The following is a 10,129-nucleotide window of genomic DNA, read 5'->3' on the forward strand; positions in this document are numbered from 1 at the left end:
AACACACTTGACGGGATGAGCACTGGGTGTTATTCTGTATGTTGGCAAATTGAACACCAATAAAAAATAAATTTAAAAAAAAGAACCAAATAAACACACACACACACACACACACACACACACAGGTACAAGTAAAACTGGGGAAATCTGAATAAGATTGCCGGATTGTAACAATGTCAATACCCTGATTATGATATTGTACAATAGTTTCATTGGGAGAAACTGGGTGAAGGGTACATGGGATCCCTCTGTACTACTTCTTACAACTGCAAACAAATCTATTATCTCAAAATAAAAAGTTGGATTAAAAGAAAAGGCAGGAGGGCAGCAGCCCAAGTGGCGCAGCAGTTTAGCGCCGCCTGCAGCCCAGGGTGTGATCCTGGAGACCTTGGATCCAGTCACACGTCAAGCTCTCTGCATGGTGCCTGCTTCTCCCTCTGCCTGTGTCTCTGCCTCTCTCTCTCTCTCTCTCTCTGTCTATGAACAAATAAATAAAAATCTTTAAAAAAAAAAAAAGGCAGGAGGAGATTGTTATGCTGGCTAGTGGTTGTGCCAATCCTTGGTCTGTTTGCCCTTCCTCTTTCCCCTTCCTTTACTCTCTCTACATATCATCAGGGTGGTGGATCCACCCTTCAGGCTGTATTTTCCAGACATTCTTACTCTCAGGCTTCAAACCAGTCTCAGTGGGTGGAAGACAAGGAGGCAGGAAGAGAAAATACTTCCTTCACCCTCTCTGTCTCAAGTGGCCTTTCCAGCAGTGACTGACATTCTTCATGGCTCTAGCTTCTGCCAGATGAGCTTCCCTTGATCCACCCAGCCTTTGGGCTCTAGTATGCTTCCACTCTGGGGTGGATAGCTTCCTACTATTGATAAACTCTGGATTACATAACCAATCCATTTGGTTTCTCGCTTCTTTTTCTGATCAACAAATTCCCTACAATGAATCTCATATCTTTAATGCTTGAGTAGTTGCTGCTTCCCTAACTGGACTCTGACTAGTATGGACAGGTTGGTCCACAAGGTCTTCCTAAAGCCAAGTTAGAAAAAGAAGGGAGTGGGCGGATTTGACCCTCAGGAACTCAACACAGCCAACATGTACTCCTCTAAGAGACTGTAGTGGGTTTAATTGTGTCTCCCCAAAACATATATTGAAGTCTTAACACCAGTGCTAGTGAATGCAACATTATTTGGAAATCATGCCGATGTAGTTAAGATGAAATCATAATGGATTAGGGTAAGCCCTAAATCCAATGACTAGTATCTTTATAAGGGAATGAAGAAAGAGATTTGGATACAGAGACACAGACACACAGAGAAGAAGGCCAGATGAATAAAGTCACAGTTTAGAGTGCTACATCTATAAGCCTGGGGAACATCAAGGATTACCAGCTATTCCAGAAACTAGGAGAGAGGCATAGAGTGTCTTTAGAAGAAATTAAGTCCTCCTAATACCTTGATTTTGGAATTCTATCATCCATAACTTGAAATAAATTTCTGTTGTTTTAAGCCACCCTGTTTGTGGTACTTTGTTATGGCAGATTTAGAAAGCAAGAATAAAGGATGGATGATCCAGTGACCATGCCTGTCTAAGCCTGGTAGGACCCCAGTGTTTGTTGTTCTGTTTCCCCTGCCAAATTGGGTATGGTCGTGATGGCAGGAGGCTGTGATGATCATCAATTCAGAAGAATACTTCGTAAATCTCCAAGGGATACTGGAGAATAGTGTAGAATGCTGGCTGCTACCAAAGATGAAAAAAGGATATGTCAATGGACCCTTTATAAAAAAGACAGGAGAATCTACTTAAGTAGAGGCAAGGGTGTGTGGGATTGTGCTCTGCCTGTGTCTCCTTACCCAATCGGAGAAGACAGTGGACAGTTCATGGGCATGCTGAGAGTCCCACCATGTTGCCTGGCATTCTCTTGTTGCAAGACTGTATGGTCTGTGGAGGGGGTGGGGGCAGGAAGTTCCAGGGAGTCACTGACCACAGGCAAACTCCAACTAGTAAGGAAAAAGAGGGGGTGCATAAATATCTCCACTTCCCAGCCTCTTGGTGGGACACTTCTGAGGTGGGCTCTGCATAGTTACTTAGAGGGTCCCTAGCAGGACTGACCCCACTTACACACAGCACCAGGACCCATGGCAAATCTGATCATCATCATATTCTCTATAGGGTTTCCTCCTTTCTTGAATTCCCTCATGATGCTTTTTTGGAATCTCTTTCCAAATAAACTATTTGCACCCAAATCGTAGTTTCAGGCTCTGCTTTCAGGAGAGCCCAACGTGACACAGATCCTCTGACATGTTGAGACTGAGTGAAGTGGGGGCATAACCACTCTGAGTATCAGCCCTGAGATATATACAAATGTCAGGGAAGATTTCCAGGAGGCAGTTTGTTTGTAAGACTTAATGTAAATACCATGTTGCTACCTTTTCTTTCATTGCCACTCCTGTTTTCTGTGTGCTTTGGTCATTCTTCAACCAGAGGAATGGATTATTAATCTAAGGTAGAAGAATCATAGACTCAAAAATCCAAAATAGAATACACTTTGTCAACAGCTAGAAGCAGGGGGAATAGGAGTGTAAGGGAAAATGAACATATATGTCTCCCCTGGGGGAAAGTCCTACTCATACAGCTGTCAGAATAACTATCTGAAGAGGGAGCAGGCCACAAAAACAGTCTGAGCAAGATAGGGTCAAATAGCATCAAATAAGCAAATCAACCAGTCAGTATTCTTTCCAATTGCTACTGTTTCATTGCAAACCACATCAAACATAGTGACATAAAACAATACTTATTTTCCTATAACAATGGATTCAGTGCATCAGAAAAGCAGAAACACACCAAAAACAGCTGCTCTCCTCTCCAAAATATCTAGTACCTGAGCTGGGATGACCTGAAAACTGAGGGTGACAAGATAGCTGGGTTTTTTAAAACAATTGAAGACTAAGTACTTTATATCTGATGATTGATGCCAGACAGTAAATGGGCACTGAGCCAGGGCTGTCAGAAAGGACAGGTACTTGGCCTTGGGCTTCCTCACACTATGACGGCTGTGTATAAAAGAAAACAACTAAAAAAATGTCAAGCAAAAAGTATATTGCCAATTAAGAACTTCACATGTTACTCATATATGCCTTTTCCACTAACATCACAAGTTAACCGAGAACCAGAGACCCTAAATGACAACCACTACTGCCAAGAATAAGCAGAAAATATGTGGACATGAAGCCATGAGAAAAACTAACAAAGTCTGCAAAGGACAGTCCACCAGAAGAAGACAACTGGGGAAAATAAACAACTGACTAATTTAAATTATAATCACACACACACCCTTTCCCCCACAGCTACAAAGAGAGAGAGGGTGGACTGCCTTGCCAAGACCAGCCTGGGTGGCTGCTGGGGCTCACCCCCAGCACGAGACACCACGTGGGACTCTGGGTGACTGGTCAGTGTGGGACCCAGTCAGAGAGTCTGACAGTCTAAACAGGTGGGGTGTGCCCATGGCCGACTTCAGGCTGCCATCCCAGCAGGATTTGGGGGGAAGTTGGGCTGCCACGTCCCTGAAGGCAATGACACCGTCCAGGACCTACCCAAGCTCTAGTGGCCCGGAAGGTCTCAGCTGGCCCGGGCAGGCCAATGGCAGGAGTGCTGCCTCAGGACAGACCACCACCGGGTCAGGTGGGCCAGAGACCTGGCACGGGGCAAGTATGCGGTAAGGTCTGGTCAAGGGGAGGGCTGTTGGTGGTACAAGACACGTGCCCCAGTCCCAGTGCTACAGTTGAGCAGGGCACATGTCCTCCCTGAGGCCCCAGCTGGGAGAGTCTGGAGGCCCTTGCCAGGGTGAGGCCAGTGGGCTTGTGGCTGGGGGCTGGCGCTGGGGCAGAAAGGCCCCTGGAATAGCACACGCCTGGGGGCCCCAATGGCTGGAGGGAGAAGCTGGGACCCCAGGAGTCACCAAGCCAAGGGGAAGCTGCCTGTTGTCATTTCACTGTACAGCCTGGGCCTCACAAAGCCGGGCTCCCTGTGCCCTGAGTCCAAGCAAGCTAGTGGGGGCCTTTCCTCCCCACCACCTGGCCGTTGCTCCTGGCCAGGGCTCTCGCGCCCCCTGCCGACAAGGCCTGAGGTACCAGGTGTGGACAGGGCCCTGGCACTGCCCAGCAGGGAGCCTGGGACCTGGAACAGGGCAGCTGTAAGGGGGAGGCAGGATGCCAGGAGCCAGGCCTCCTCAGGGAGCTGGCGGTTGCCCAGTTCCAAACCCTGTTTGATACCAGTGCGTGTATATTGCCCCTTGAAGGCCAGGCTGGAGGGAAGAGGACTGCCTTGCCAGGGTGGGGCCTGGGCAAGTGGCCTGGGCTTCCTGCCACAGGAGACACCTGGGGACCTTGGCTGCTCTAGGAGGACTGCCTTGCCAGGGGCCCTACTGGGGAGCTAGTTCTCATGGAACTAGCTGACTGGGACTGGCTTATACCTGTGGCTGCAGAAGGAACTTTGGCGGTGGCTTTTGTCTGGCAAGAGACTATGCAGGTGCTTTGGGAGCTGCCTGGGGTCCCAGGTCCTGGAGGGCCTGGTGTCAGAAGGGGGGCTGCCATGGTGCCTGGAGACATTCGCCAGCCAGGCAAATTCATGGGGCCCAGGACCTGAATATGGCAGGTGTGTGGAGAAGCCCTGTAGTGGGATCTGCCTGTGGGTGGTAAAAGTCACCTGCCCACTCCAAGAGCTGAGGAACACATACCCCTCTCCCCCAACAGGTTGGTAGAGGTGGAGGGGTGTGGACTGCCTTGCCAAGACCAGCGTGGGTGGCTGCATAAACAGTAAGAGACAACAGCTGAGACCCTGGTCAACTGGTCAGTGTGAGACCAGGTCAGACAGCCTAGGCAAGTGGGGCGTGCCCATGGCCAACTTCAAGCTGCCACCCTAGCAATTTTTTGGCCTAGGAAATGATCAGAAGATGCCATCTGGGAGGAATTTTTTTGTAGCCCTCATTTTCCAAAATTACTCCCGAAAATAGACTGAAAAGCAACAGTCTCCGCTGGACATGTGGTAAGGTTGGTTTAGAGAAAATAGTTTCTGTGTTCTCCCAAGAAAGTGTGAGATGTCTCCAGTTTTAATTTGTGACTCCCACAACACAGGCTAATGAAATAAGACTTTTCCAGGGCTAATAAGCAATCAAAGTTAAGAGATTATTTTTCTTTTGGCCTGGGACCTCTTATGACAAACTCCTGAGACCTGGCCTGGCTGGACACAGAGCATTTTGCCTGCAGCTGCATGTATTTGAACTCTCATCCTTTTAGTCTACTTTATAGGCCACCAGGGGGCACCCAGCAAGTGCATCCTGCAGATGGTGGAGACCAGAGAGAATATTTTATTATTCACAAAGCCAAGCTCACGGGACATAGAAGATAAAAGGAAAAACCTCACTTGGTTTTCACATAAGGGACACATGGCAAACGCTATACAAGAGTCCAGTCTGATGAGAACTGTTAATTTACCAGTCTGTGACGCCAGCTCCAGCAACAGGCCAATACAGCCTATGCCTGTGTTCTTCCCATATGGTAATTCCTTTCTACAACGAATGACACAGAAGACAATGACAAAGAAAATGTATCTGGGTAGAACAGGCTCAGTCAAGCCAATAGTACTTTACCAGAGTCACTAAGCTGAAGGAACCAGATCCACAAATCATTTTCTCTTACTGGTATAAATTTATTTGTTTATTTTGAATTAATTAATTAATTTATGATTTTTAATTTATTTATTTATGAGAGACATACGAGAGAGAGGCAGAGACACAGACAGAGGGAGAAGCAGGCTCCATGCAGAGAGCCGAATGTGGGACTCGATCCTAGGTCTCCAGGATCAGGCCCTGGGCCAAAGGCAGACATCCAACTGCTGAGCCACCCAGGTGTCCCTCTTACTGGTATAAATTTAGAGCCAAAACACCTCTCACCATTCTTGCTTCTATTAGACCTGCAGGCAGTGAGCTGGGGGTAAAAGGGGTATAAACGGGGTGAAGATTCTTACTTTCTGTCAGCTTTTGTCAGATATCACAAGATTTCTCAGATGCAGCAGTGTCCAGCCAGTAAAGTTTATCCTGCTGCCTATTCCAACTGCTGGGGAGGAAAATTTTGACTCTATCTGTCAAGATTCTTCTAGCTGACCTGAGAATTAAAGTGAAATGAAACAGATTAACAGAAGACAAACCACAAAATTTAGTTATGTGCAAATGGAGGCCCAATGTTAAATTTGCGAACAAAAGGCAAGCAGCTTTTCCCCTTTTTATTTTATTTATTTTAAGATTTTACTTATGTATTCATGAAAGACAGAGAGAAAGAGGCAGAGACATAGGCTGAGGGGGAAGCAGGCTTCTCATGGGGAGCCTGATGTGGGACTTGATCCCAGGACCCTGGGATCACGACCTGAGCCAAAGGCAGACACTCAACCACTGAGCCACCCAGGAGCCCTGCTTTTTACCCTTTTAGACAAAGAAACAATCTGTGAGGAATTGACAGGACAAAGAAAACTTATGTTTGGGAGCTTCAGTTAGCAAGGAAACCAGAATTTGGACTAGGGAAGTAAACTAGTAAAAGTAACAAGACTGGTCTATATAGCTTTCTTAGCTCTGAATTCCCTATCTCTGGTGATAAGGATGACTCCTTCTGGTACAAGTAGGGTGCCTTCCACATGGGAGATTTATTCCTGCCTTCTGGAGACAAAGGGAGGTGAGAGAGTTGTCTTACACAGGCTGTTGTTGAAGTAACTTTAATTCAAAACAATTTGCCAGTGTGGCCCATTTGCAGTCCCCTGCCATTGGCCCCTATGTTCATTTGTATAATGTAGGGCTTGGACTTAGGCAAATACCTTAGGACCTACAGTAGTCCTACCCATAACCCAGCCTGTCCTGACAATCGCCTATTCCAGGTCTCCAGCTACCCTAGCCTGCGGATTCACACACATGCAGACTGTACTTGGTCAGCCGCCCTTGGCTGCCGGCACCCTGCAGGCCTGTGGAACTCAGGCCATGCCAAACTACCCTTAATACCTTCAGGGAGGTCGAAAGCCTACCCTGAAATGCTTACTGAGGTGTCAGCTTTAGACTGGCCACAATCAGTCCCCATTGAGACAGGCTAATAGAATCCCAGACTTACCAGTAATTAAACCTCTCGGGTGTCTCTGATTGTAACATTCCCTGGTTCATCTGCCTGGCCCAGTCCAGTCCCAGGCAACAAAGTGCAAATTCCTCCAGCTTTGCCTTCAGAAGGAATAAACCCATCTGTGTAGGTTAAGTCTTGGAATTAGGCAAATGCTATGGACTCCCATCACACTGTTCCTGAGCCATGGCCTCTCCAAACTTGTGTCCATTCCATTTCCTGGCTACCCTAAACTGTGCTGCCAGCACATGCCTAGCTCAAAACACTTCAGTCAGCCTGAGGGAACCTAGGACCAGTAGGCTGCTTAGCTGGGGGCTGGCCCTAAATAACTGTATAGGTTTAGTGTAGAGGGGACAACCCCTGAACATCACCCTGAGGTGGCAGCTGCAAGCTGGGGACAGCCATTCCCCATCTGGACCTGCTGCCTGAGGAGTTCTAGGGCTTCTCTAGCCAACTGAGTTACCAGGGGTTTCTTATTAGATGAAGCCCTGTAACTTCAAGCTCTTTGTTTAGAGGGAATTTGTTTGCTGGGTAGGTTAGTGCTTTTGAGTATGCAAAAATTCCATCCTGTGAAAATGAGTAAAGGAAATCTCATTTTAAATGGAGTCTGGAGGGATGCCTGGGTGGCTCAGATGGTTAAGCTTCTGACTCTTGGTTTCTCCGCAAGTCATGATCTCTGGGTTGTGGGATTGAGCCCTCATGGGGCTTAGTGTAGAGTCTGCTTCAGATTCTTTCTCTATCCCCCTTTGCCCCTCTCCCACCCCAAATAGATAAATAAAAATTTTTTTAAAACAACAACAACAAGAAAACTTTAGGGACACCTGGGTGGCTCAGCAGTTGAGCATCTGCCTTCGGTTCAGGGTGTGATCCGGGAGTCCTAGGACTGAGTCCCAAGTTGGGCTCCCTGCAGGGAGCCTGCTTCTCCCTCTGCCTGTGTCTCTGCCTCTCTCTCTCTGTCTCTCATGAATAAACAAATAAAATCTTTAAAAAAAACCCAAAACATAGAAAATATACATATTATTATGTATATCTATATAGATAAATGGATAAAATATTTTCAGCTTTATCTATAGTTTATAAATATTATTGATTATATGTAATTCTATATAGTACAGCACAGAGTATATACAGAATATGGGCATATATTCACTGGCATATACTGAATATAGGGAATACATTTCAGTTTATTAAACTTTTAGTTCAGGTATTTAAACATTTATTTATTTTAGAGAGAGAGTGAGTGAGTGCAGGGGGGTCAGGAGGGGAAAAGAGACAGAGAGATTCTCAAGTGGACTCCCTGCTGAGTGCAGAGCCCCATGACCCTGAGATCATGACCTGAGCCAAAACCAAGAGTCAGATGCCCAATTAACTGAACCACGTAGGTACCCCTATTTCAGTTATTTAGATGGTTTTCTATAGAGAGGTATGTGCTAGACCATAAAATAGACTGATTTCTTTTTATGGAATAACCCAACATATTTGAAAGCCCCTGCTCTTATATCCCAGTAAGTTGAACAACAAAAGGGTCTGTGTGGCAAACTCAAAAGGCCAGTACAAAAACCACCACCCGTTCTGTCCTATACACACCCAGCAGCAACTCCTCAAGGCCAAGCTGTAATTACTCTGTGAGAGGCCTGTTTTTTTTTTTCTTTGTTGCCTTGTCTTTTCAGATTTGCAGCCAGTGAGCAATCTTTGTTTAAAGGAACTTCCCCCATTTCTGATAACAATTTAGAAAGTTGGAAGCTCTGTTGGCAGCTTCCTCACTATTTATAGCTCTGCCACCAGTTTAGAAGTTGTCCCATTTTTTAAATCTTTACTCTGCCTACGTAACTTAGAGAAGCCCTTTCAGCAGTAATATGAAGATCCTGTTGCCCTTGCCTGTTCTATCATTCCCTCTCTATCAGAGCACTGCCACTGTCAGATGAGACCACAGACACCAGTGAATCTTATAACTGTCATTTTTTTAAAAAACCGGCGCTGTTGTTTTTTAACTATATAAAAGTTTCTATTAACCTAAGGTATTGTATAAACAATTAAGCTATTCTCTAAAAGTAAATGTGTAATTATCCTGTAACAACTGCTGTACATCATTTCTAGATAAGCTAAGTTTTTGCAATTTAGAAAATAACATTTAAATTAATAAAGTTGAAATTATCAGCAAAAAAAAGTTTTAACAAGCAACCAGGGAGGCACCTGGGTAGCTTAGTTGGTTACATGTCTGCCTTCAGCTCAGCTCAAGATCTCCTAGTCCTGGGATGGAGCCCTCCCTTGTTGGGCTCCTGCTCAGCGGGAAGTCTCTGTCTCCCTCCCTCTCTGCCCCTCCCCCTGCTGGTGTGCATGCACTATCTTCCTATCAAATAAATAAATAAAATCTTAAAAAGAACTACTAGAAATAATAAGGATAAAAAAATGACCATATATGAAAAGTAAATAGGATGAGGCATGGTATGAAGGACATCACTCTGTGTGTGTGTGTGTGTGTGTGTGTGTGTGTGTGTGTTTGGGAGAGAGAAGAAGAAAAAAAAGTAATTTTGTCATAAAATCTATTCATTGGCTCTCTCCTTTCTGCCGCCATCCTGGTTGCGTGTGGTTGACTGTGATCGCCATGTCTTCTCACAAGACTTTCAGAATCAAGCGATTCCTTGGCCAAGAAACAAAAGCAGAATCGTCCTATTCCCCAGTGGATTCGGATGAAAACTGGTAATAAAATCAGGTACAACCCCAAGAGGAGACACTGGAGAAGAACCAAGCTGGGTCTATGAGAAAGCATCGCACATCATGAAATAGCAAACATGATTGGCACACATATTAAAGCCACATGGAGATCACATGTTCCTATCCTATCAATATGGAAACATCCTTCCTACCTGGCCAATAGACATGTCTTATTAAGGGAATGATTTTCTCTGTTTCTATGCCTCTATACCAGTAGGTTGGTTCAGTAATAAATTTGAGACCTTTCAGCTGAGCTGCTGTTGTG

General features: G+C 45.7%; 1 pseudogene; it reads left to right on the plus strand.

Moving 5' to 3' along the window:
- Positions 1 to 9,715: 9,715 nt before the first annotated feature.
- Positions 9,716 to 9,911, plus strand: LOC121478941 (annotated as a pseudogene).
- Positions 9,912 to 10,129: the final 218 nt, after the last annotated feature.

Source organism: Vulpes lagopus, chromosome 19 (assembly GCF_018345385.1).
Source record: "Vulpes lagopus strain Blue_001 chromosome 19, ASM1834538v1, whole genome shotgun sequence".
Lineage (NCBI taxonomy): Eukaryota > Metazoa > Chordata > Mammalia > Carnivora > Canidae > Vulpes > Vulpes lagopus.